This window comes from Hemitrygon akajei, chromosome 3 (assembly GCF_048418815.1).
Source record: "Hemitrygon akajei chromosome 3, sHemAka1.3, whole genome shotgun sequence".
NCBI classification, from domain to species: domain Eukaryota; kingdom Metazoa; phylum Chordata; class Chondrichthyes; order Myliobatiformes; family Dasyatidae; genus Hemitrygon; species Hemitrygon akajei.
Genome location: NC_133126.1, coordinates 207,633,054 through 207,660,738, shown reverse-complemented (window position 1 = coordinate 207,660,738; position 27,685 = coordinate 207,633,054).

The following is a 27,685-nucleotide window of genomic DNA, read 5'->3' as shown; positions in this document are numbered from 1 at the left end:
CAGCCACCTCGGCCAGCCCCAGGTCCCAAGGCCCATGGACAGCCACCTCGGCCAGCCCCAGGGCAAGGGCCCATGGACAGCCTCCTCGGCCAGCCCCAGGGCCCATGGACAGCCACCTCGGCCAGCCCCAGGGCCCAAGGCCCATGGACAGCCACCTCAGCCAGCCCCAGGGCCCAGGGCCCATGGACAGCCACCTCGGCCAGCCCCAGGGCCCAAGGCCTATGGACAGCCACCTCGGCCAGCCCCAGGGCCCAGGGCCCATGGACAGCCCACCTCGGCCAGCCCCAGGGCCCAGGGCCCATGGACAGCCACCTCGGCCAGCCCCAGGGCCCAGGGCCCATGGACAGCCACCTCGGCCAGCCCGAGGGCCCATGGACAGCCACCTCGGCCAGCCCCAGGGCCCATGGACAGTCACCTCGGCCAGCCCCAGGGCCCAGGGCACATGGACAGCCACCTCGGCCAGCCCCAGGGCCCAGGGCCCATGGACAGTCTCCTCGGCCAGCCCCAGGGCCCATGGACAGCCACCTCGGCCAGCCCCAGGTCCCAAGGCCCATGGACAGCCACCTCGGCCAGCCCCAGGGCAAGGGCCCATGGACAGCCTCCTCGGCCAGCCCCAGGGCCCATGGACAGCCACCTCGGCCAGCCCCAGGGCCCAAGGCCCATGGACAGCCACCTCAGCCAGCCCCAGGGCCCAGGGCCCATGGACAGCCACCTCGGCCAGCCCCAGGGCCCAAGGCCTATGGACAGCCACCTCGGCCAGCCCCAGGGCCCAGGGCCCATGGACAGCCCACCTCGGCCAGCCCCAGGGCCCATGGACAGCCACCTCGGCCAGCCCCAGGGCCCAGGGCCCATGGACAGCCACCTCGGCCAGCCCCAGGGCCCAGGGCCCATGGACAGCCACCTCGGCCAGCCCCAGGGCCCATGGACAGCCACCTCGGCCAGCCCCAGGGCCCAGGGCCCATGGACAGCCACCTCGGCCAGCCCCAGGGCCCATGGACAGCCACCTCGGCCAGCCCCAGGGCCCATGGACAGTCACCTCGGCCAGCCCCAGGTCCCAAGGCCCATGGACAGCCACCTCAGCCAGCCCCAGGGCCCAGGGCCCATGGACAGCCACCTCGGCCAGCCCCAGGGCCCAGAGCCCAAGGCCCATGGACAGCCACCTCGGCCAGCCCCAGGTCCCAAGGCCCATGGACAGCCACCTCAGCCAGCCCCAGGGCCCAGGGCCCATGGACAGCCACCTCGGCCAGCCCCAGGGCCCAAGGCCCATGGACAGCCACCTCGGCCAGCCCCAGGGCCCAAGGCCCATGGACAGCCACCTCGGCCAGCCCCAGGGCCCAGGGCCCATGGACAGCCACCTCAGCCAGCCCCAGGGCCCATGGACAGCCACCTCGGCCAGCCCCAGGGCCCATGGACAGTCACCTCGGCCAGCCCCAGGGCCCAGGGCCCATGGACAGCCACCTCGGCCAGCCCCAGGGCCCAGAGCCCAAGGCCCATGGACAGCCACCTCGGCCAGCCCCAGGGCCCAGGGCCCATGGACAGTCTCCTCGGCCAGCCCCAGGGCCCATGGACAGCCACCTCGGCCAGCCCCAGGGCCCAAGGCCCATGGACAGCCACCTCAGCCAGCCCCAGGGCCCAGGGCCCATGGACAGACACCTCGGCCAGCCCCAGGGCCCAAGGCCTATGGACAGCCCACCTCGGCCAGCCCCAGGGCCCATGGACATCCACCTCGGCCAGCCCCAGGGCCCAGGGCCCATGGACAGCCACCTCGGCCAGCCCCAAGGCCCATGGACAGCCACCTCGGCCAGCCCCAGGGCCCATGGACATCCACCTCGGCCAGCCCCAGGGCCCAGGGCCCATGGACAGCCACCTCGGCCAGCCCCAAGGCCCATGGACAGCCACCTCGGCCAGCCCCAGGGCCCAGGGCCCATGGACAGCCACCTCGGCCAGCCCCAGGGCCCATGGACAGCCACCTTGGCCAGCCCCAGGGCCCAGGGCCCATGGACCACCACCTCAGCCAGCCCCAGGACCCAGGGCCCATGGACAGCCACCTCGGCCAGCCCCAGGGCCCAGGGCCCATGGACAGCCACCTCGGCCAGCCCCAGGGCCCATGGACAGCCACCTCGGCCAGCCCCAGGGCCCATGGACAGCCACCTCGGCCAGCCCCACGGCCCAAGGCCCATGGACAGCCACCTCAGCCAGCCCCAGGGCCCAGGGCCCATGGACAGCCACCTCGGCCAGCCCCAGGGCCCAGGGCCCATGGACAGCCACCTCAGCCAGCCCCAGGGCCCAGGGCCCATGGACAGCCACCTCGGCCAGCCCCAGGGCTCATGGACAGCCACCTCGGCCAGCCCCAGGGCCCAGGGCCCATGGACAGCCACCTCAGCCAGCCCCAGGGCCCATGGACAGCCACCTCGGCCAGCCCCAGGGCCCATGGACAGTCACCTCGGCCAGCCCCTGGAACAGATTCACTGGGATATCCTCCTCCCTCCTTTCATGATTGATACTCACTGTCCAGGGCTCCAAAGACTTACTGATGACCTCAGCTGTCCTTCACAGCAGCATGACCTTTCCAAATTGTCAGAGTTGTTTGTGACAGTTAAACTTCTAATCAATATTCCTTGTTTAGCATCATGTTGTAAACAAGAACCAATCTTCAGTTCTTGATGTAAATTGCAAGAGGCAATCAGTTTGAAGCTAAATCACATTGGGGATTGTTTTGGATGACAAGAAGAATGACTGAAAGATGGAGTGACAGGAAGAAGAATTGGTATTCGTTCGTCAGCCTTTACTTTCTATGACTTGTTCAGCTGCAGCTCATTGGTTCCTTCTTCCAGTTCATTAGAATTGAACCGGTGTTTGGAAATCCTTTGTAGTTTGTAAACCTTTTACAACTGGAAAATCTTTTATAAATCAGAAATCCTCTGAGCATTAAATATGTGTTAAGAACTATTTGTCTAGACTTAAACGCTTATCATTAAAAGATAAATTAAACTGTGTTTAATCACAAACAAGAAAAATCTGCAGATGCTGGAAATCCAAGCAACACACACAATGCTGGAAGAACTCAGCAGGCCGGGCAGCGTCTATGGAAAGGAGTACAGTCGACGTTTTGGGCTGAAACCCTTCATCAGGACTCAAGCTGTGTTTAAACTACTTCGTTAGCTGAAAGTATCTCTTCCTCGGTAAGGAATGGGGTTCCTGCCACTTAATAGTGGCTATTGGCAGCTAGATCTCACCACAGAGACTAGACAGGGAAGAAAGCTAGTCTTTGAAATCTAGTTGGATATAGCACAACCTTCCTATAGTGTACATACCTGTAGATATCTATATCACATATGGCTTAAAATCTTCTTTTGAGTTTAGGGCTTTGCAGACAGGGAAACCAATACTATCACACTTGCCTTCCTCTGCACTGGGTGACCACTTATGAAGAAGGTGGGGCTTCAATACGATCAGAATGCAGGAAGCAATGCTGGCAGATATGCAAATAGAGCCTGCAGCCTGGCACACCATGTACATGTGGTACACAGAGGAGACAGGTGGCTGGGAGATACGTATAGAAACTGATTGCACCACACACTGCAGCAGCCTCCATCCAGAATTTCCATGTAGAAGAGGGTGACGCTCTCATAAAAGGAGATACCATCAACCGTGGGAGAACAGATCTGTACAGTGTCCCCTCCGCTGATCTCCAGCCGTCCCACTGGTTGGCCAGTTGACCATGGGGGTGTTGGGGCCTCATCGGTGAAGGCTGGGTACCAACCTGCCGTGTGTCACTACTGCAGCTTCGCTGTGGTTATGAAAGGGCAGGTTGCGTGTCTCCCTCAGTCCGCTGAGTCACCTCTGACACCTACTCTAATTCTGTGGAAAGTCCCCTCCCACCGCAGCAGCCTGGGCTAAGATAGACATCAGAACTCAAGCCCAGTAGGGCAAGGTGCAAACCACACACTGGGCCACAGGCTCCCAGAGCGGAGAGTAATACATACACAACAGACACACACATCACAGGTTCGAGGTCCTGTGACCTGTGTGTGAGTGTGTGTTCCCGTGTTCCCTTGTGCATGTGCCCAGTCCTGTGTGCCCCCCTGGATCTGTGCTGTCTACTCTATCTATTCCTCTCAATCTTATCAACCTCCATCAGATCTCCCCGCGTCCTCTGCCACTTCAGAGAAAACAACCCAAGTTTGTCCAACCTCTTGTAATACCTCATGCCCTCTAAACCAGGCAGCATCCCGGTAAGCCTCTTCTGCACCCTCTCCGAAACCTCAACATCCTTCCTATAGTGGGGCGACCAGAACTGAATGCAATACTCCAGATGTGGCCTAACAAGAGTTTTATAAAGCAGCAACATAACTTCCTGACCTTTGAACTCAATGCCTCGACTAATAGAGGCAAGAATGTCATATGTCTGCTTAACCACCGTATCAACTGTGTAGCCACTTTCAGGGCATTTTGATCTTTGACCCTGAGATCCCTCTGCTCATCAATACTGTTAAGGTTTGTGCCCTTAACATTGTACTCTTAACAACATTTCACATTAGGCCGGGTCAAACTCCACCCACCACTGCATCTGATCTATATTCCGATGTATTCTTTGCTAGTCTTCTATGTTATCCATGTCCCACACTTTGTCAAGGTCACAATAAACAGCAAACAATGACCTCAGTTATACAGCTGGAACCTGCGGTCGCCTGGCGGGGGAAGATGCCCTGTACAGGATTGTGAATGTGCATGACAGGCAGTGGATTTTCATCAAGGTCAGGAAAGAAGCACAAAGCTTGTTGCTTCACAATCATTTATTAAGTGGTAATCAAACAAAGAGAATCAGAAACTACCAGATACTATAGAGAGAGTGCAGAGGAGATTTACAAGGATGTTGCCTGGATTGGAGGGCGTACCTTATGAGAATAGGTTGCGTGAACTTGGCCTTTTCTCCTTGGAGCGATGGAGGATGAGAGGTGACCTGATAGAGGTGTATAAGATGATGAGAGGCATTGATCGTGTGGATAGCCAGAGGCTTTTTCCCAGGGCTAAAATGGCTAACGTGAAGGGGCATAGTTTAAAGATGCTTAGAAATATGTACCGAGGGGATGTCAGAGGTAAGTTTTTCACACAGAGTGGTGGGTGTGTGGAATGCACTGCCGGTGGCGGTGGTGGAGGTGGATACTATAGGGTATTTTAAGAGCCTCTTAGATAGGTACATGGAGCTTAGAATAATAGAGGGCTATGCGGTAGGGAAATTCTAGGCAGTCTCTAGAGTAGGTTACATGGTCAGCACAACATTGTAGGCTGAAGGGCCTGTAGCGTGCTGTAAACATTTATATTCTATGTAGAAACAGAGAGTAAGAAGAGAAGCAGAAGGGAGGACAAAGAATTAAAGATGGCACCCAGCATAGTGAGTTCTTTTATAATAAATATAAAATAAACATTGCATTCAAATTTAGAGCTAAGAGTCAGCCAATCAGAAAGCTCCTGTTCGGATAATGCAATCCCAAAATAAGCTTCCGGAAGTATAGCAGTGTAACCACTAGTGTATATACTGAGCAGCTGCATATACACAGTGTGACCAGTAGGAAGCATACTAAGCAGTTACTTGTATACAAGTAATTATAAAATGGAAGCAGACAATTAATTTTCAAACTGCAAAGGAAATAACAATTAAACAGTTGGATCCAACAGAGAGTGGGTGGGAGGGAGGTGCAGGGGTTGTTTTGTTGATTTGTTCTGTGTTATTCTACCAAGCATTATGGGCATGATCTGTTGGCACCGGAATGTGTGTCGCTACCCGCGGGCTGTCCCCAGGTACAAAGTTCAAAGTAAAGATTAAAAAGACAAGTCAAATCACTTTTATTGTCATTTCGACCATAACTGCTGGTACAGTACATAGTAAAAATGAGACAACGTTTTTCAGGACCATGGTGTTACATGACACAGTACAAAAACTACACTGAACTACGTAAAAAAAAAAACACAGAGAAAGCTACACTAGACTACAGACCTACACTGGACTGCATAAAGAGCACAAAAACAGTGCAGGCATTACAATAAATAATAAACAGGACAATAGGGCCGTAAGGTGTCAGTCCAGGCTTCGGGTATTGAGGAGTCTGATAGCTTGGGGGAAGAAACTGTTACATAGTCTGGTCGTGAGAGCCGGAATGCTTTGGAGCCTTTTCCCAGACGGCAGGAGGGAGAAGAGTTTGTATGAGGAGTGCATGGGGTCCTTCATAATGCTGTTTCCTTTGCGGATGCAGTGTGTAGTGTAAATGTCCGTAATGGCGGGGAGAGAGACCCCGATGATCTTCTCAGCTGACCTCACTATCCGCCGCAGGGTCTTGCGATCTGAGACGGTGCAATTCCCGAACCAGGCAGTGATGCAGCTGCTCAGGATGCTCTCGATACAACCCCTGTAGAATGTGATGAGGATGGGGGGGTGGGGTGGGAGATGAACTTTCCTCAGCCTTCGCATAAAGTAGAGACGCTGCTGGGCTTTCTTTGCTATGGAGCTGGTGTTGAGGGACCAGGTGAGATTCTCCGTCAGGTGAACACCAAGAAATTTGGTGCTCTTTACGATCTCTACCAAGGAGCCGTTGATGTTCAGTGGGGAGTGGTAGCTCTGTGTCCTCCTGAAGTCAACAACCATCTCTTTTGTTTTGTTCACATTCAGAGCCGCTATATATAAAAAGTACTATATATAAAATACATCCCTGGGGTGAGTGATGTTACGTCCTCTGGACCAAGAGCCTGAATATCAGGTTGAGGGATAACTTGAGATTCATTTTCTTGTGGGCGTTTGCAATAAATGCAAAGGAAAACATAATAATAACAATAATAATCCATTTGAAATCTGATGACGGAGGAGAAGAAGCTATTCCTGAAACATTGAGTGTGCGTCCAGACACAACTTTTCCACCAACAACACACGCAGCTTAGGGTAAGGTCTGCACACTATCGTAGATTTCAAAGCCAAGTGCAGTGGTGCTGGCAACATCACTGCCTCTCTCCCAGATGAACTAAATTTGTTTTTACACTCAGTTCGATGTCGCCAATACTGAGCCCCCGAGGAGAGCCGCTGAAGACACCTGTATCTTGGTCATCTCTGAGGCTGAGTACACAGAAGTTTCCAATGAGTGGACAGTCGCAAGGCTGTGGGACCGGACCACGTCCCAGGGTGGGTACTCAGGATGTGCACAACACAACTGGCAGGAGTGTTTACCAACATTTTTAATCTCTCCCTCTCCCAGTGTAGAGTGCCCTCCTGCTTCAAAACATCCTCCATTGTCACTGTACCTCAAAAGACCAAGGTTAACACGTCTGAACGACCGGCGTCCTGTCACACTCGCCTCAATAATAAGCAAATGCTTTGAGAGGCTGGTCAAGGATTACATCTGCAGCTTGCTGCCATTCACACTGAATCCACTACAATTCACTCACTGACACAACCGATCGACAGATGATGCAATAGCCATGGCTCTACACACTGTCCTTACACATCTGGAGAAGAGGGATGCTTATGTGAGAATGCTGTTCTTGGATTAAAGTTCAGCATTCAACATCATAAGTCCACCCAGGCTGGACAAGAAGCTCAGAGACCTCGGCCTTCACCCTGCCTTGTGCAGCTGGATCCTGGACTTCCTGTCAGATCCAGCAGGTGGTAAGAGTGGGCTCCCTCACCTCCACCCCTCTGACTCTCAACACAGGAGCCTCTCAGAGCTGTGTCCTAAGCCCCCTCATTTACTCCCTGTACACCCATGACTGTATCACCATCCACAGCTCCAATCTGCTAATTAAATTTGCTGATGATGCTACATTGATTGGCTTTTTCTCAAATAATAATGAGGCAGCCTACAGAGAAGTCATCACCCTGACACAGTGGTGTCAAGAAAACAACCTCTCACTCAATGTCGCAAAAACAAAGGAGCTGGTTGTGAATTACAGGAGGAATGGAGACGGGCTAACCCCTATAGACGTCAATGGATCTGGGATTGAGAGGGTAAACAGCTTTAAGTTCCTCGGCATCCACATCACCGAGGATCTCACATGGTCTGTACACACCAGCTGTGTGGTGAAAAAAACACAACAGCACCTCTTTCACCTCAGACAGTTGAAGAAGTTTGGTGTGGGCCCCCAAATCCTCACGAGTTTCTACAGGGGCACAATTGAGAGCATCCTGACTGGCTGCATCACTGCCTGGTATGGGAACTGTACTTCCCTCAATCGCAGGACTCTGCAGAGAGTGGTGCAGACAGCCCAGCGTATCTGTCGTTGTGAACTTCCCACTATTCAGGACATTTACAAGGACAGGTTTGTAAAAAGGGCCTGAAGGATCATTGGGGACCCAAGTCACCCCAACCACAAACTGTTCCAGCTGCTATCACCCAGGAGACTCTTCCACCATAGGAAATATTATCTCTACATGCACTCTATTGAGGCCTTCGATAGCTTTCAATTAGATCACCCCACGTCCTTCTGAATTTCAATTAGTACAAGCCCAGAGCCATCAAACACTCTCCATATGAAAAGCCATTAAGTCTCTGAATCATTTTTGTGAACCTCCTTTGAACCCTCTCTAGTGTCACAAATCCTTTCTAAGATAGGGGCCCCGAGCTGCTCACAGTACTCCAAGTGAGGCCTCACCAGTGCTTTAAGTATTGCACTGTACTGCTGCTGTAAAACCACTAATTTCATGATACTTGACAGTGATATTAAACCTGATTTGCTTTCTGAAGCAAGTCCTTTTTGGGCTCTGCCAAGGAGAGCAAGCACAACTTATCCACTCTCTCCTCAGGGTTGAAAGTTCCACCAACAAACCAACCCTCAGCCGTTGCAGTCCTGATGAAAGGTCTCGGCCCGAAACATCAACTGTTCATTCATTTCCATAGACGCTGCCTCAGCTGCTGAGTTCCTCCAGCATTGCTGTGGATTTTCAGTATCTGCAGAATCCCTGGTGCTTATGCGACCCTTGTAACCCAGTGTCCACTCTGCACATTTTATTTTTGTAGGACTACCCCTGTCTTTGGTGCTATAAATGTGGAATCTGTTTCTTTACCCTACCTTCGATATCTCTTTCTCCAGAGTTCATTGGACTTGGCCTCAACTTTGACCTTTGACGCCAATGGGCATACAATGGCCTCTGAGTTTTATACAGATGTACCATGACTTTCTGATTCTCATATCCAAAACACGACAAAATAAGGCAAACGTATCATACACCGCTGTTATCACCTTATCCACTTGCGTAGCCACTCTGTGGCCTAGAAAACAGAACAGAACAGCACAGGAACTGCTCCTACAGCCCACAATGTTTTGCTGAACCAATTAAATTTGCAATCAAATAGCCAACTAAACTGACCTCTGCCTACACAATGTCCATATATTTCTAATGTCCCCACTTTCACGAGCCCATCGAAACTTCTCTTAAAAGTCTCCAATGTATCTGCCTCTATCACCACCCCAGGCAGCACATTCCAGATACCCACCACTCTCTGTGTAAAAAAACTTGCCCCTCCATCTCCTTTCAACTCACACCCCACCTTAAATACATGCCTTCTGGTATTAAACACTTTGAACCTGGGATAAAGATATTGCAAATGAGAGAATCTGCAGATGTTGGAATCTGAGCAACACATAAAAAATGCTGGAGGAACTCAGCAGGTCAGTCAGCATCTAGGAAAAAGGAGTACAGCTGATGTTTTGGACTGAAACCCTTTGGCATGACTGGAGAAAAAAAAGCTGAGGAGTAGAGTTAAAAGGTGGGGGAGAAGAGAGAGTAACACAAGGTGATAGGTGAAAGATACTGTCTGCCTACTCTACCAATGCCTCGATCAGATATCCCCTCAGACTCTGCCACTCCGGAGAAAACAACTCAAGTTTCTCCTCTCAAATTTCAACACCTTACTCTTGCCCAGGTTAAACTCCATCAGTCACTTTTCTGCCCATGTCTGTAGCAGATCTATATACCACTGTACCCTTGGATAGTCCTTTCAACATCCATAAACTTCCTTCGCCTCATCTTAAAGCTATACCTTCCAGTTTTTGACATTTGCTGTAATGTTCTATTGCAGATTATATGATTTATCTCTCATCAGAAGGTTGTTTATGAGAACTTGATGCAGGTACATTATCATCGTGATCTTGCCTTTATCAGTCACAGCAGGTTAGGGGTCAGCCTGTGGGCTGTAAGCTTTTTGGGACTCATTGAGAGATGTCAGAAAGTCATAGAAAAGAGCCATTTAGCCCTTTGACACTGTTTACTAAAACTACGATGAGGGAAAAGTTCACTCACATCCCAGCTACTCTGCATTGGATTCCTGTATCTTTTAGAATTGATTTTAAAGTTCTCTTACCTGTTTTTAAAGCTCTTAATGGCCTGGGACCAGAGTACATCACAGAATTGGTTTTGTTTTATAATCCTGCTCGAGCTCTTGGGTCTCTTAAATTGATAGCTCAGCATTTTGGAACTGTGATCCTGAACGGTGGAATTCAATACCCAAGAAGTTTCACTTTACCTGCTGAAAAGCAATTGTCTGATGAAAAATGATCTTATAAACAAGTTGTTGTTATTTATGTGCTTGAAGGAACCACCCAGTTATCCCTCATCCTCATTCAAGCCACAACCCAATAAATGTCCTACAACAACTTACCACCTATGAGCACTCCTCTTCAGAACTTTTCCTGGTCGTCTTTGGCATCAAAGTGAGAAGATGACAGGGTAGCAGGCCCCCTTGGCCATCTATTCCATGCCTGCTATGGTGCTCATGATGGGTTAGAGAAGGGCCCAGGAACATCAGGAATCAGGAGGATGTCCCTCTATTCTGAGGCTGTTCCTCTGGTCTGACTCTCTCACCATAGGAAATATCCTCTCCATATCCACTCTATCGAGGTCTTTCAACTTTCAATTAAGTCATTCTTCAACACCTTGAGCAAGGTCTCCTCCCAGAAAGCCAGTGTGTCTTCCGTGCAGAGCGTGGAACTGTCGACATGATATTTGCTGCACGCCAACTCCAGGAAAAATGTCAAGAGCAGCACAGCGACCTCTTTATGACCTTCATCGATCTGACCAAGGCATTTGATACGGTCAGCAGAGATGGCTTATGGAAGATAATGGAGAAGTTTGACTGCCCTAGCAGGTTCTTCACGATTGTTCGGCAGTTCCACGATGGCATGATGGTGAAAGTTCTAGATGATGGTGACGAGTCAGAAGCCTTACCATTGATGAACGGTGTGAAGCAAGGATGTGTTCTCGCCCCTACACTCTTTAGCATGGTCTTCTCTGCTATGCTGACTGATGCCTTCCGCGATTGCCAGGATGGTATACACGTCAGATACAGGACTGGCGGTGGGCTATTCAACCTCCGGTGTCTACAGGCTGTTACAAAGGTAAAGGAGATCGTCGTCAGAGACCTCTTATTCGCTGATGATTGCGCCCTCAACGCCAGCACAGAGCAGAAGATGCAGTGAGAAATGGACTGCTTCGCACGAGCCTGTGACTTACAATCAGCACCAAAAAGACTGAAGTTATGTACCAGCCCGCACCTGGAAAGCCCTACCAGGAACCACACATCACAGTAAAGGGGCAGAAGCTACTGGCAGTCGACAGCTTTACTTATCTGGGCGGTACTCTATCACGAGCGGTGAACATAGATGCAGAGATCAGTAACAGAATTGCCAAAGCCAGTGCCGCGTTTGGGAGACTCCGTGAGAATGTATGGGAGCAGAGAGGACTCAGCCTTACCACCAAGCTGAAGGTCTACCGAGCAGTGGTTCTCACCACCCTCCTCTATGCCAGCGAAACCTGGACTGTCTACAGCAGACACGCTAAACAGCTCAACCACTTCCACTTGAGCTGCCTCCACAGACTTCTCCACATACGATGGCAGAACAAAGTCCCAGACACGGAGGTCCTGGAGCAGGCTAGCACCCACAGTGTCTACACCCTCCTACAGAAAGCCCAAGCCAGATGGGCTGGCCATGTCGTCAGGATGTCTGACAGTCGACTACCAAAACAGCTGCTATACGGAGAGCTGAGCCAGGGCAAGCGCTCAGTTGGAGGGCAGAAGAAACGTTTCAAAGACTGCCTCAAAGACCTCAACATCAATCCCAGTAGCTAGGAATCGCTTGCTCTGGACCACCCAACCTGGTGGAGCAGGACCACTAAAGGAGCGTATGCAGCAGAAATCAGATGCACCGCAGAGGCTCAGAGGAAACGCGCCGCGCGCAAGGCTCGAGCTATCTCCACTTCCACTGCAGCACCTACCCTCATGTGTCCCACATGTGGGTGAGCTTTCAGGGCCCGGATTGGCCTCACCAGTCACCTCCGGACCCACAGTCACAAACCCTCCACCTGACAGAAGTCGTGGTCGTCTTCGACTCTGAAGGACGAACAACAACAACAACGTCATTCTTCATTCTTCTGAATTTGAGTAAATACACGCCCAGAGCCATCAAATACTCTTCATATGACCAATTGTTCAATCCTGGAATCATTTTTGAGACTCTTGCTTGAACCCTCTCCAGGGCCGTGCCATCCTTTCTAAGATGACCTGCTCACAATACTCCAAGTGAAACGTCACCAATACTTTATGAAGTCTCAACATTACATCTCTGCTTCTGTATTCTAGTCCTCTTGAAATAAATACTAATATCATATTTGTCTTCCTCACCACTGACTCAACCTTCAGATTAGTCTTTATGTAATCCTGCACAAGAACTCCCAAGTTCTTTTGCACCTGAAGTTTTTGTATTTTCTGTCCATTTAGAAAATAGTCAACCCTTTTATTTCTTCTACCAAAGTTCATGACCATACATGTCCCAATACTGTATTCCGTTTGCAACTTCTTTGCCCAATCTCTTAATCTAAGTTCTTCTGTTACCTCTCTGCTTCCTCAAAGCTACCTGCCACTCCATCTATCTTTGTTCTGTCTGCAAACTTTGCAACAAACCATCAATTCTGGCATCCAAGTTATTGACATATAATATAAAAAGAATCAGTCTCAACAGAGACCCCTGTGGCACAACATAGTCACTGGCAGTCAATCAGAAAAGGCTTCCTTTATTCCCACTTTTTGCCTTCTGCCAATCAGCCACTGCTTTATCTTTCCTGTAATACCACGGGCTCCTAGCTTGTTAAGCAGCCTCATGCATGGCACCTCGTCAGGGGCATCGTGAAATCCAAATACACATTAACTTATTTTCCTTTATCCATCCTGCTTGTTACTTTACAAAGAATTACACACATTTGTCAGGCAAGATTTTTCCTTGAGGAAGACATGCTGTCTAGGGCCTATTTTATCATGTGCCTCCAAGTACCCTGAGACCTCATCCTTAATGATCAACTCCAACATCTTCCCAGCCACTGAGATCAGAATTGCCCTATAATTTCCTTTCCTTTGCTGCTCTCCCTTCTTAAAGAGCAGACTGACATTTGCAATTTTCCAGCTTCTGGAACCTTTCCAGGATCTAATGATTCTTGAAAGATCATTACTACTTCCTCCACAATCTCTTCAGCCACCTCTTTAGTCAGAATCAGAATCAGGTTTATTGTCACAGGCATGTGACATGAAATTTGTTAACTTAGCAGCAACAGTTCAATGTGATACATAATGTATTGCAACACTACCTGCTCTTCTACCAATCTTTATATCCTCTGCAAACTTGGCAACAAAGCCATCTATTCCATCATCTAAATCATTGATATACAGTACAGCATAAAAAGAAGTGGTCCCAACACTGACCCCTGCGGAACACCCCTAGTCACTGGCAGTCAACCAGAAAAGGATCCTTTTATTCCCACTCACTGCCTCCTACTGATCAGCCAATGCTCTAAACATGTTACTAACCTTCCTGTAATACCATGGGCTCTTATCTTAGTAAGCAGCCTCATGTGTGGTATGCAATACATAATCTAGAAGAGAGAGAAGAAATAATATAATAATAAATACAATAAAAATAATAAACAAGTAAATCAATTACAGTATACGTATATTGAATAGATTTTTAAAACGTGCAAAAAACAGAATTACTGTATATTTTAAAAAGTTAGGTAGTGTCCAAGGATACAATGTCCGTTTAGGAATTGGATGGCAGAGGGGAGGAAGTTGTTCCTGAATCACTGAGTGTGTGCCTTCAGGCTTCTGGACCTCCTACCTGATGGTAACAGTGAGAAAAGGGCATGTCCTGGGTGCTGGAGGTCCTTAATAATGGACACTGCCATTCTGAAACACTGCTCCCTGAAGATGTCTCGGGTACTTTGTAGGTTATAACCCAAGATGGAGCTGACTAGATTTACAGAGCATGAGATGGTGTCTGACTGTAGGTCACATGGTAACTGACAGTGGATGTCTGTCAACCCTTGGGATGTAGTGATCACAATATGATTGAGTTCAACTTGAAATTTGGTAGGGAGAAAGTAAAATCTGACAGAGGGTCATGGTGTATAAATGTGGAACACAGGATGTCTGACTTTGGGTTATCGTGTCGGTCTGTGGGTCACCTGCTCTTCTAGTGGGGGTTGCAGGGTGTTAGACCAAGAGTTACATCATTTCTAGCTGTGGGTTGAGGATCTCAAACACCCATCCCACAATCTCTTTGACCCACTACCATTGGGAAGGAGTTACAGGAGCAACAGGACCAGGGCTGTCATACTGGGTAACAGCTTTTTCCCTCAGGCTGTGAGAGAGGCAGAAGAAATGAAACTATAGGGCAGTTAGTCTGACCTCAGTGGTTGGGAAGATGTTGGAGTCAGTTATTAAGGATGTGGCTTTGGGGTACTTGGAAGCACATGATTAAGTAGGCCGTAGTCGGCATGGTTTCTTCAAAGGTAAAAGCTTGCCTGACAAATCTGTTGGAATTCTTTGAAGAAATGACAGGCAGGAGAGACAAAGGATAATTGGTTGATGTTGTGTACTTGAATTTTCAGAAAGCCTTTGACAAGGTGCTACACATGAGAGTGCTTAACAAGCTATGAGCCTATGGTATTACAGGAAAGATTCTACCATGAAGAAAACAGTGGCTGATTGGCAGAAGGCAAAGAATGGGAATAAAGGTAGCTTATTCTGACTGGCTGCCAGTGACCAGCAGTGTTCCACGGTGGGCTGTGTTGGGAACGATTTTTACATAATATGTCAATGATTTGCATGATGGAATCAATGACAGACTAAGAGAATGGGCAAAGAAGTGGCAGATGGATTACAGTTTCAGGAACTGCGTGGACATGCACTTTGGTAGAAGAAATGAAAGGTCTCTCTTGGAGCATTGTGAGTAATTTTGGACCCCTTACCTCAGAAAGGATGTGCTGAAACTTGGTGACCCCATTACCCACGGTCGGAGACACTGTCTAACAGTCAGATATGTGAGAACTACAGTCAAAACCTGACCCACAGTCAGATAGACCACATCAATGGGACTATATTACAGAGCACCCAACAGTCCAAGAGATTTAGAGGAACAAATTTGTAGACAGATCGTAGACTGCTGCAAGAAACATAGTTGTTATAGTAGGTGATTTTAAATTTCCACATATTGAGTGGGAATCCTATACTGTACAAGGGCTAGATGGGATGGATTTCGTCAAATGTACTCGGGAATGTTTCCTTCATCAGTACATGGAAGTCCCAGTGAGACAGCATGTGATACTGGATCTGCTATTGGGGAATGAGACAGGGCAGGTGACAGACGTTTGTGTGGGGAACACTTTGCATCCAGTGACCACAATGCCATGAGTTTCAAGGTAAATACGCAAAAAGATAGATCTGGTCCACAGCTTGAGATTCTAAATTGGAGAAAGGCCAATTTTATGTTATCAAAAATGTTCCGGCAAGTGTGGATTGGGACAGGCTGTTTTCTGGCAAAGTGTGCATGGTAAGTGGGAGGCCTTCAAAAATGAAATTTTGAGAGTACAAAGCACATATGTGCCTGTCAGAATAAAAGGTAAAGATAACATGTATAGGGAATCGTAGTTTTCAATAGATATTAAGGCCTTGGTTAAGGAAAAAAAGGAGGTACATAACAGGTATAGGCAGGTAGGAACAATTGAGGTGTTAAGAAGTATAAGAAATGCAAGAGAAAGAAATCAAGAGGGCTAAAAGAAGGTACGACTTTGCCCTAACAAGGAATTCTACAGATACGTTAAGAGCAAAGGGATTGCAAGGGAAAAATTGGTCCCTGGAATATCAGAATTGTAATCCATGTGCGGAGCCAAAAGAAGGGTGAGATCTTAAATAAACTTTTGCATTTACTGAGGCAAAGCAGCAGCAATTTCACGGACCATATACAGATTACAGAGGAGGAGGTGTTTGCTGTCCCGAGGCTAATTAGGTGGGCCAGGGCCTGACAAGGTGTTTCCTCGGACCCTACGGGATGCAGGTGCAAAGTGGCTGGATCCCAAGTAGAAATACTTAAATTATCCTCAGCAATAGAAAGGTAACAGAGGATTAGAAGATGGCTAATGTTGTTCTGCTGCTTAAGAAAATCTCTAAACATAAAGCAGGAAATTATCGGCCGGTGAGTCTGACATCAGTAGTGGGTAAGTTATTGGAAAATATTCTAAGGGACTGCATATAAAAGTATTTGGAGCGACACAGACTGATTAAGGACAGTAAGCATGACTTCATGTGTGATTGGTCACGTCTAACCAGTTACCAGGAAAGTGCATGAAGGCAAGGCAGTGGATGTTGTCTACATTGACTTTAGCAAGGCCTTTGACAATGCCTCACATGGGAGGTTGGTCAAGTAGGTTCAGTCTCTTGGCATTCAAGATGAGTTGGTAAATTGGATTAGACATTGTCGTTGTGCGAGAAGTCAGAGAGTGATAGTAAAGGGTTTCCTCTCTGACTGGAGACCTGTGACTAGTGGTGTGCCACAGGGATCTGCACTGGGTCGATTGTCATCTACATCAATGATCTGGATGAAAATATGGATAACTGGATCAGCAAGTTTGCAGATGACATCAAGATTGGGTGTGTAGTGGAAATGAGGAAGGCTATCACAGCTTGCAGTGGGATCTGCATCAGCTGGAAAAATGGGCAGACAGTGCGAGGTTTTGCACTTCGATAGGACCAACCGGGGTAGGTCTTACACAGTGAACGGAAGGGCACTGAGGAGTGTGGTAGAACAAAGGGATCTGGAATACAGGTGCATAATTCATTGAAAACGGTCACAAGCAGATCAGGTCAAAAAGAACATTGGCTTCATAAATCAGGTATTGAGTTCAGGATGTTATGTTGAAGTTTATATGATGTAGGTGAGGCCTAATTTGGAGTATTGTGTGCAATTCTGCTCACCTACTGCAACTACAGGAAAGATGTAAACAAGATTGAAAGAGTACAAAGAAAATTTTCAAGGATGTCATCGGAGTCTAGAGGATCTGAATTATAAGGAAAGATTGCATAGATTGGAACTTTATTCCCTGGAGTGTAAGAGAATGAGGAGAGATTTGATAGAGGTATACAGAATTATGAAGGGTACAGATAGTGTAAATGCAAGCAGACTTTCTCCACTGAGATGAGAAGATCTGCAGATGCTGGAAATCTGAGCAACACACACAAAATGCTGAAGGAACTCAGACGGCCAGGCAGCATCTATGGAAAAAGGTAAACGGTCAACGTTTCGGGCCAGACCCTTTTTCCACTGAGGTTGTGTGGGACTACAACCAGAGATCATAGGTTAAGGGTGAAAGGTGAAAAGTTTAAGGGGAACATCAGGAGAAACATCTTCACTCAGAGAGTCATGAAAGTGGAATGAGCTGCCAGCACAGGTGGTGAATGTGAGTTTGATGTCAATGTTTAAAGACGTTTGGATAGGTACGTGGATAGTAGGGGTATGGAGTGTTACAGTCCCAGTGCAGGTCGATGGGAATAGGCAGTTCAAATGGTTTTGGTATGGATTAGATGGCCTGAAGGGCCTGTTCCTGTACCGTTCTTGTCTAGAACTCTATATACCACTCTGAGCTTCTCTTTCTTGCAGACATTCACGGTAAATACAATGAAACACAATAGCATCAATGAAAGACTGCACAGAAGATGGACGAACAACTGATATACAAAACCAAGAAACTATACAAATACGTAATAATAATAAATAAATAAACAATAAATATCGAGAGCATGAGATGAAGAGCCCATAGGTTGTGGAAACAGTTCAGTGTTGGGGCAAGTGAAATTGAGTGAAGTTACCCCTCTGGTTCAGGAGCCTGATGGTTGAGGGTAATAACTGTTCCTGAACCTGGTGGTTTGGGCCTAAGGCCTCTGTACCCCTTTCCCGATGGTTGAGGGTAATAACTGTTCCTGAACCTGGTGGTGTGGGCCTAAGGCCTCTGTACCCCTTCCCGATGTTTGAGTGTAATAACTGTTCCTGAACCTGGTGGTGTGGGCCTAAGGCCTCTGTACCCCTTCCCGATGGTTGAGGGTAATAACTGTTCCTGAACCTGGTGGTGTGGGCCTAAGGCCTCTGTACCCCTTCCCGATGGTTGAGGGTAATAACTGTTCCTGAACCTGGTGGTGTGGGCCTAAGGCCTCTGTACCCCTTCCCGATGGTTGAGGGTAATAACTGTTCCTGAACCTGGTGGTGTGGGCCTAAGGCCTCGGTACCCCCTTCCCGATGGCAGCAGTGAGAAGAGAGCGTTGCCTGGATGGTAGGGGTCCTTGATGATGGATGTACTCAGCTGTATCCTCCACACTTTGTAGGCTTTTTCTTTTGTTGGGTACGAGTGTTTCCGTTCAAGGCTGTGATGTAACTAGTCAGTATACGTTGTACTGCACATCTGTAGAAGTCTGTCAAAGTTTTAGAATGTCAATCCAAATCTTCACAAACTTCTAAGGAAGTAGAAGTGCTGCCGCGCTTTCTTCGTAATTGCAGGCATTCGACCGCAGACATGCTGGGGCCAGGACAGGCCCTCTGAAATAATAACGCTGAGCATCTTAAAGTTGCTGATCCTCTCCACCTCTGATCCCCAATGAGGACTGGCTCATGGACCTTTAGTGTCCTCCTCCTGAAGTGAATAATCTGCTGCTTGATCTTGCTGACACTGAGTGAGAGGTTGTATTCAGGCACCACAGCCAGATTTTCATTCTCCCCCTGTATGCTGATTCATCACCATCTTTGATTTGGCCTACGACAGGGTGTTGTCAGCAAATTTAAATATGTCATTGGAGCTGAGCTTAGGCTCAGTCATTAGTGTAAAGTGAGTACAGCAGCTGAATAAGCACACAGTCTTCGTGTACTCTTGTGTGGATGGAGATTGTGGAGAGTATTTTGGTGCCAATCAAACTAACTGTGAGGAAATTGAGGATCCAATTCTACCAGGAGCTATTGAGGCCAAGGTCTTGAAGATCATTGATCAGTTTTGAGGGATGATAGTACTGAATATCAAGCTAGAGCCAAAAAAGATGGACCTGATGTATGCGCCTTTGCTGTGCAGATGTTCCAGGGTTGAGTGAAGAGCCAATGAGAAAGCATCTGCTGTGGACCTATTGTGTCAGTAGGCAAATTGGAGCTGATCCAAGTCACTTCTCAGACAGGAGTTGGTATGTTCATTACCAACCTCTGAGAATACTTCATCACAGTGGATGGAAGTGTTACTGGGCGATGTTCATTGATGCAAGTCACTTCTCAGACAGGAGTTGGTATGTTCACTGAAACAGTTCAGTGTTGGGGCGAGTGAAATTGAGTGAAGTTATCCCCTCTGGTTCAAGAGCACATTTATTTCTACTACCAAAGCGCATGACCATGCATTTTCAAATATTTTATTTCATTTGCCACTTTGTTGCCTGTTCTCCTAATCTGTGTAAGTCCTTCTGCATCCTACCTGTTTCCTCAACACTACCTGCTCTTCCTCCAATCTTTATATCCTCTACAAACTTGGCAACAAAGCCAACTATTCCATCATCTAGATCATTGATATACAGTACAGCATAAAAAGAAGTGGTCCCAACACTGACCCCTGTGGAACACCCCTAGTCACTGGCAGCCAACCAGAAAAGGATCCTTTTATTACCACTCGCTGCCTCCTACCGATCAGCCAATGCTCTAAACATGTTACTAACCTTCCCGTAATACCTTGGTAAGCAGCCTCATGTGTGGTACTTTGTCAAAGGCCTTTTGAAAGTCCAAATATACAACATCCACTGCATCCCCTTTATCTATCCTACTTGTAATCTCCTCAAAGAATTCCAACAGGTTTGTCAAGCAGGAACTTCCTGAAGGAAACCATGCTGACTTTGTCCTATCTTGTCCTGTGTCACCAAGTTCTCCATCACCTCATCCTTAACAATTGACTCCAACATCTTCCCAATCACTGAGGTCAGGTTAACTGGTCTATAATTTCCTTTCTGCTGCCTTCCTTTCTTAAAGAGTGGAGTGACATTTGCAATTTTCCAGTCCTCTGCCACCATGCCAGAGTCCAGTGATTTTTGAAAGATCATTACTAATGTCACGACAATCTCTAACACTACTTCTTTCAGAACCCTAGGTCCGGGTGACTCTTGTACCTTTAGGTCTGTCAGCTTTTTGAGCACCTTCTCTCTTGTAACAGTAACTGCACCCACTTCTCTTCCTTCACACACTACAACATCAGGAATACTGCTAGTGTCTTCCACAGTGAAGACTGAAACAAAGTACTCATTTAGTTCATCAGCCATCTTCTTGCCTTCCATTATTATTTCTCCTGCCTCATTTTCTAGTGGTCCTTAATCGACTCCCATTTCTTTTATTTTTAACGTACTTGAAAAAACTTACTATCCACTTTGATATTATTTGCTAGCTTGCTTTCATATTTCATCTTTTCCCTTCTAATGATGTTTTAGTTGCTCTCTGTAGGTTTTTAAAAGCTTCCCAATCCTCTATCTTCTCACAAATTTTTGTTTTGTTGTATGCCCTTTCTTTTGCTTTTACAATAGCTTTGACTTCCCTTGTCAGCCATGGTTGTACTACTTTACCATTTGAGTATTTCTTCATTTTGGAATACACATGTCCTGCTCCTTCCTCATTTTTCCCAGAAGCTCACACCATTGCTGCTCTGCTGACATCCCTGCCAGCAACTCCTTCTAATTTGGCCAACTCCTCTCTCATACCACTGTATTTTCCCTTACTCCACTGAAATACTGCTACATCAGACTTTACTTTCTCTCTATCAAATTTCAAGTTGAACACAATCACAGTGTGATCACTGATTCCTAAGGGTTCTTTTACCTTAAGCTCCCTACTCGCCTCTGGTTCATTACATACCACCCAATCCAGTATAGCCGATCCCCTAGTAGACTCAGCAACAAACTGCTCCAAAAAGCCATCACTTGGGCATTCAACAAACTCACTCTCTTGAGATTCATTACTAACCTGATTTCCCCAATTGATCTGCATGTTGAAATCTCCCATGACTACCATAACATTGCCCTTTAGTCTCGCCTTTTCTATTTCCTGTTGTAATCTGTGGTCCACCTCCCAGCCGCTGTTGGGAGGCCTGTAGATAACTGTTATCAATGTCCTTTTACCCTTGCAGTTTCTTAACTCAACCCACAAGGATTCAACATCTTCTGATCCTATGTCACATCTTCCTACTGATTTGATGTCATTCTTTACCAGCAGAGCCACTCCACCCCCTCTGCCTACCTTCCTATCCCTCCGATATAACGTATAACCTTGAACATTCAGCCCCAACTACAACCATCCTTCAGCCATGATTCAGTGATGTTGACAACATCATACCTGGCAATCTGTAATATTGCAACAAGATCATCCACCTTATTTCTTATACTACATGCATTTAGATACAACACCATGAGTACCGTATTTGCTATCGTTTCTGATTCTGCATCCCTAATGTTTTGACACACAGCCTGTTGGCTGCAACCAAGTCCCATCACCTGCCTGCCCTTCCTGACAGTCTGACTGCACGCTATCTTTACTTTTTTACCATCCTGAGTCCCATCACTCCGGTTCCTAACTTGCAGCCAAATTAGTTTAAACCCTCCCAAACAAACCTGCCCACGAGACTATTGATCACCCTTGGGTTCAGGTGCAAACATCACTTTTAAACAGGTCATACCTCCTCCAGAAGAGATCCCAATGATCCAGGAACCTGAAGCCCTGTCCCCTGCACCAGCTTCTCAGCCACGCACTTATCTGCCACATCATCCTGTTTCTACCCTCACTGGCACGTGGCACAGGCAACAATCCAGAAATTACTATCTGGGAGGTCCTGCTTCTCAGCTTTCTACCTAGCTCTTTAAATTCTCTTTTCAGGACCTCTTTGCTTTTCCTTCCTATGTCATTGTTACCAATATGTAACAATATTGTAACTTATAATACTTACAATATTGTAACTATAATATTGTTACTTCCTATGTCATTGTTACCAATATGTAACACCGGAGGCCGGTGACTAGTGGTGTGCCTCAGGGATCTGTACTGGGTCCAATGTTGTTTGTCACATACATTAATGATCTGGATGATGGGGTGGTAAATTGGATTAGTAAGTATGCAGATGATACTAAGGTAGGTGGCGTTGTGGATAATGAAGTAGGTTTTCAAAGCTTGCAGAGAGATTTAGGCCAGTTAGAAGAGTGGGCTGAACGATGGCAGATGGAGTTTAATGCTGATAAGTGTGAGGTGCTACATTTTGGTAGGAATAATCCAAATAGGACATACATGGTAAATGGTAGGCCATTGAAGAATGCAGTAGAACAGAGTGATCTAGGAATAATGGTGCATAGTTCCCTGAAGGTGGAATCTCATGTGGATAGGGTGGTGAAGAAAACTTTTGGTATGTTGGCCTTTATAAAGCAGAGCATTGAGTATAAGAGTTGGGACGTAATGTTAAAATTGTACAAGGCCGAATTTGAAGTATTGTGTACAGTTACGGTCACCGAATTATAGGAAAGATGTCAACAAAATAGAGAGAGTACAGAGAAGATTTCCTAGAATGTTAGGCAACACGAGTGAATCTGCAGATGCTGGAAATAAATAAAAAACACAAAATGCTGGCAGAACTCAGCAGGTCAGGCAGCACCTATGGGAGGAGGTAATAATGACGTTTCGGGCCAAAACCCTTCATCAGGAGTGAAGTAACATGGGATGGTCGAGGGGGGATAAGAAGTGGGGGGAGGGATGAAGTAGAGAGCTGGGAAGTGATAGGCCGGAGGGAAATGGACTGGGGGAAGGTGGAGAATTATGGGAAATAAAAGAGAAAGAAAGGTAGGGCTGGGGGGAGAGATCACAGTGAGGGGGGAAAAAGAGAGAGAAAGAGAACCAGACCAAAATAATAGATAGGGATGCGGGTAAGGGTGGGGGGCAGGGGTATCAACGGAGGTCAGCGAGCTGGATGTTCATGCTGGCAGGAAGGAGACTACCTAGGCGGGAGCATGCCGGCAATTCCACAGACCACTCCCACTCCGACATGTCTGTCCATGGCCTCCTCTACCGTCAAGATGAGGCCACACGCAGGTCGATGGTGCAATACCTTATCTCCCGCCTAGGTAGCCTCCTTCCTGCCGGCATGAACATCCAGCTCACAGACCTCCGTTGATACCCCTGCACCCCACCCTTACCCCCATCCCTATCTATTATTTTGGTCTGGTTCTCTTTCTCTCTCTTTTTCCCCCCTCACTGTGATCTCTCCCCCCAGCCCTACCTTTCTTTCTCTTTTATTTCCCATAATTCTCCACCTTCCCCCAGTCCATTTCCCTCCGGCCTATCACTTCCCAGCTCTCTGCTTTGTCCCTCTCCCCACTTCTTATCCCCCCTCGACCATCCCATGTTACTTCACTCCTGATGAAGGGTTTCGGCCCGAAACGTTGTTATTACCTCCTCCCATAGATGCTGCCTGACCTGCTGAGTTCTGCCAGCATTTCGTGTTTTTTACTAGAATGTTACCTGGGTTTCAGCACCTAAGTTACAGGGAAAGATTGAACAAGTTAGGTCTTTATTCTTTGGAGTGTAGAAGGTTGAGGGGGGACTCGATAGAGGTATTTAAAATTATGAGGGGGATAGATAGAGTTGACGTGGATAGGCTTTTTCCATTGAGAGTAGGGGAGATTCAAACAAGAGGACATGAGTTGAGAGTTGGGGGCAAAAGTTTAAGGGTAACACGAGGGGGAATTTCTTTACTCAGAGAGTGGTAGCTGTGTGGAAGGAGCTTCCAGTAGAAGTGGTAGAGGCAGGTTCGGTATTGTCATTTAAAGTAAAATTGGATAGGTATATGGACAGGAAAGGAATGGAGGGTTATGGGCTGAGTGCAGGTAGGTGGGACTAGGTGAGAGTAAGCATTCAGCACGGACTAGAAGGGCCGAGATGGCCTGTTTCCGTGCTGTAATTGTTATATGGTTATATGTACCAAGACATCTGGCTGCTCTCCCTCCCTCTCCAAAATGTTGTGGAAGTTATCCAAGACATCCCTGACCCTGGCACCTGGGAGGCAACACACCATCCTGGTGTCCCGTTCTCATCCACAGAATCTCCCGTCTGTTCCCCTGACTATTGAGTCCCCTGTCACTACCGCTCCCTTCTCCTCTCGCTTCCCCGTCTACACCACAGACCCATGCTCAGTGCCTGTATCCCGGTCACCATGGCATTCTCCCAGGAGGTCATCCCCCACGAAAGTATCCAAAGCGGTATACTTGTTTTTCAGGAGAATGGCCACAGGGTGCTCTGCTCTAACTGCCTATTGACATTTTTCCTGACAGTCTCCCACTACTCACCTCCTGCAACTTCGGGTGACTACTTCCCTGTAACTCTGATCGATGATCTCCTCACTCTCCTGTACAAGCCGAAGGTCATCCAGCTGCTGCTCCAGATCCTTAACACGGTCTTCTAGGAGCTGCAGCCAGATGCAGTTCCCTGGGAGACTCTGGGTTAGTGGGGCTATATTACAGGCCTCCCAATGGTCCTAGGGATTCAAAGGAAGAAACCACAGACTACTGCAAGAAACATAAGATTGTTATAGTAACGCACACAAAATGCTGGAGGAACTCAGCAGGCCAGCCAGCATCTGTGGAAAAAAGTACAGTCGATGTTTCAGGCTGAGACCCTTCATCAGGACAGGAAAAAAAAGATGAGGAGTCAGAGTAAGAAAGTGGGGAGGGGGAGGAAGAAAGACAACGTGATAGGTGAAACGGGAAAGTCAGGGGGAGAAGTGAAGTGAAGAGCTGGGAAGTTAATTAGAGAAAGAGACACTGGCTGGAGAAGTGGGAGTCGATAGGAGCGGACAGAAGACCATGGAAGAAAGAAAAGGGGGAGGAGCACCAGAGGGAGGTGATAGGCAAGTAAGGAGATAAAGGGAATGAGGAATGGTGAAGGTAGAGGGGGCTTAACAAGAAGTTCGAGAAATTGAGGTTCATGCCAGCAGGTTGAAGGCTATCCAAATGGAATATGAGGTGTTGCTCCTCCAACCCGAGTGTGGCCTCATCGTGGCAGTAGAGGAGGCCATGGACTAACATGTCAGAATGAGAATGTGAAGTGAAATTAAAATGGGCGGCCACTGGGAGATGCCACTTGTTCTGGTGGCAGAGTGTAGGTGCTACATCGAGTCTCGCTGATATACACACTGGGAGCACCGACACAGTATATGACCCCAACAGACTCAGTGGTGAAATGTAGAGCCCTGAATGGTAGTAAGGGAGGAGGTGTAGGGGCAGGTGTAACACTTGATCTGCTTGCAAGGCTAAGTACCAGGAGGGAAATCAGTGAGGAGGATTGAATGGACAAGGGAGTTGCATAGGGAGTGATCGCTGCGGAAAGCAGAAAGTGGGCGGGGAGGGTGGGAAGATGTGTTTGGTGGTGGGATCCCGTTGGAGATGGCAGAAGTTACAGAGAATTATGTGGTGGATGCAGAGGCTGGTGGGGTGGTAGGTGAGGAGAAGAGGAACCCTATCCCTAGTAGGGTGACAGAGGATTGGGTAAGAGCTGACATGCGTGAAATGGAAGAGACGTGGGTGAGGACAGCATTGATGGTGGAGGAAGGGAAGACCTTTCTTTGAAGAAGGAGCACATCTCCTTTGTTCTAGAATGAAAAGCCTCATCCTGAGATCAGATACGGTGGAGACGGAGGAATTGAGAGAAGAGAATGGAGCTTTCACAAGTAACGGTGGGAAGAGCTATAGTCCAGGTAGCTGTGAGAGTCCATGGGTTTATAATAGACATCAGTAGATAGCTGTCTCCAGAGATAGAGACAGGGAGATTGAGAAAGAGGAGGGAGGTGTTGGAAATGGACCAGGTAAATTTGAGGGCAGGGTGGAAGCTGGAAGCAAAGTTGATGAAGTCAACGAGCTTGGCATGGGTGCAGGAAGCAGCACCAATGCAGTTGTTGATGTAGTTGGTGACTCCAGTGTAGGCTTGGAACATAGACTGCTCCACATAACCCACAAATAGGCAGGTATAGCTGGATCTGTGCGTGTGCCCATGGCTACACCCTTTGTTTGAAGGAAGTGGGGTGAGCTGAAGGCGAAACTATTGAGAGTGAGGACAAGTTCCATCAGACAGAGGGAAATGGTGGTGGATGGGAACTTGTATAGTTGTTATAGAACAGAAAGTGATTTTAGCTTCCCACATATTGACTGGGAATGCTGAACTGTAAAGGGACTAGATGGGATAGAGTTTGTAAAATGTGTTCAGGAACGTTTCCCTTATCCGTACGTAGAAGTCCCAATGACAGAGAGTTCAGTACTGGATCTGCTATTGGGGAATGAGACAGGGCAGGTGACAGACGTTTGTGTTGGGGAACACTTTGCATCCAGTGATCACAATGCCATGAGTTTCAAAGTAAATATGCAAAAAGATAGATCTGGTCCACAGCTTGAGATTCTAAATTGGAGAAAGGCCAATTTTATGTTATCAAAAATGATCTGGCAAGTGTGGATTGGGACGGGCTGTTTTCTGGCAAAGTGTGCATGGTAAGTGGGAGGCCTTGAAAAATGAAATTTTGAGAGTACTAAGCTTGTATATGCCTGTCAGAATAAAAAATAAAGATGACGGGTTTATGGAAACTTAATTTTCAAGAGATATTGAGGCCCTGGTTAAGAGAATAAAGGAGATGTATAGCAGGCATAGGCAGGTAGGAACAAATGAGGTGCTTATGGAGTACAAGAAATGCAAGAAAACACAAGAAAGAAAGCAGGAGGTCTAAAGAAGGCATGAAATTGCCCTAGTAGACAGGGTGAAGGAGAATCCCAAGGGATTCACCAGACATCTTAGGGGTGAAGGATTGTAAGTGATGATCAGAATGGTAATCCATGCATGGACTCTTAACTAATGGGGAGATCTTAACTAATTTTGTAATTTCTGTATTTACTTGGGAGATGGACACAGAGTCTATAGAAGTGAGACAAAGCAGCATCAACTTCATGGACTACATAGAGATTACAGAGGAGGAGGTGTTTGCTACCCTGAGGCAAATGAAATTGGATTAAACCCTAAGGCTTGACCAGGTGTTCCCTCAGACTCTACAGGAGGCAAATGCCAAAATTACTGGGGTTCCAGCAGAGATATTTAAATCATCCTTAGGGATTGGAGAGGTACTGGGGGAATGGAGAATAGCTAATGTTGTTCTGATGTTTAAAAAAAGGCTCCAAACATAAACCAGGAAACTATAGGCTGGTGAGCCTGACATTAGTTGAGGGAAGGCTATTGGAAGGTATTCCAAGGGACCATATATATAAGTATTTGGATAGACAGGGACTGATTAAGGACAGTCAATATGGCT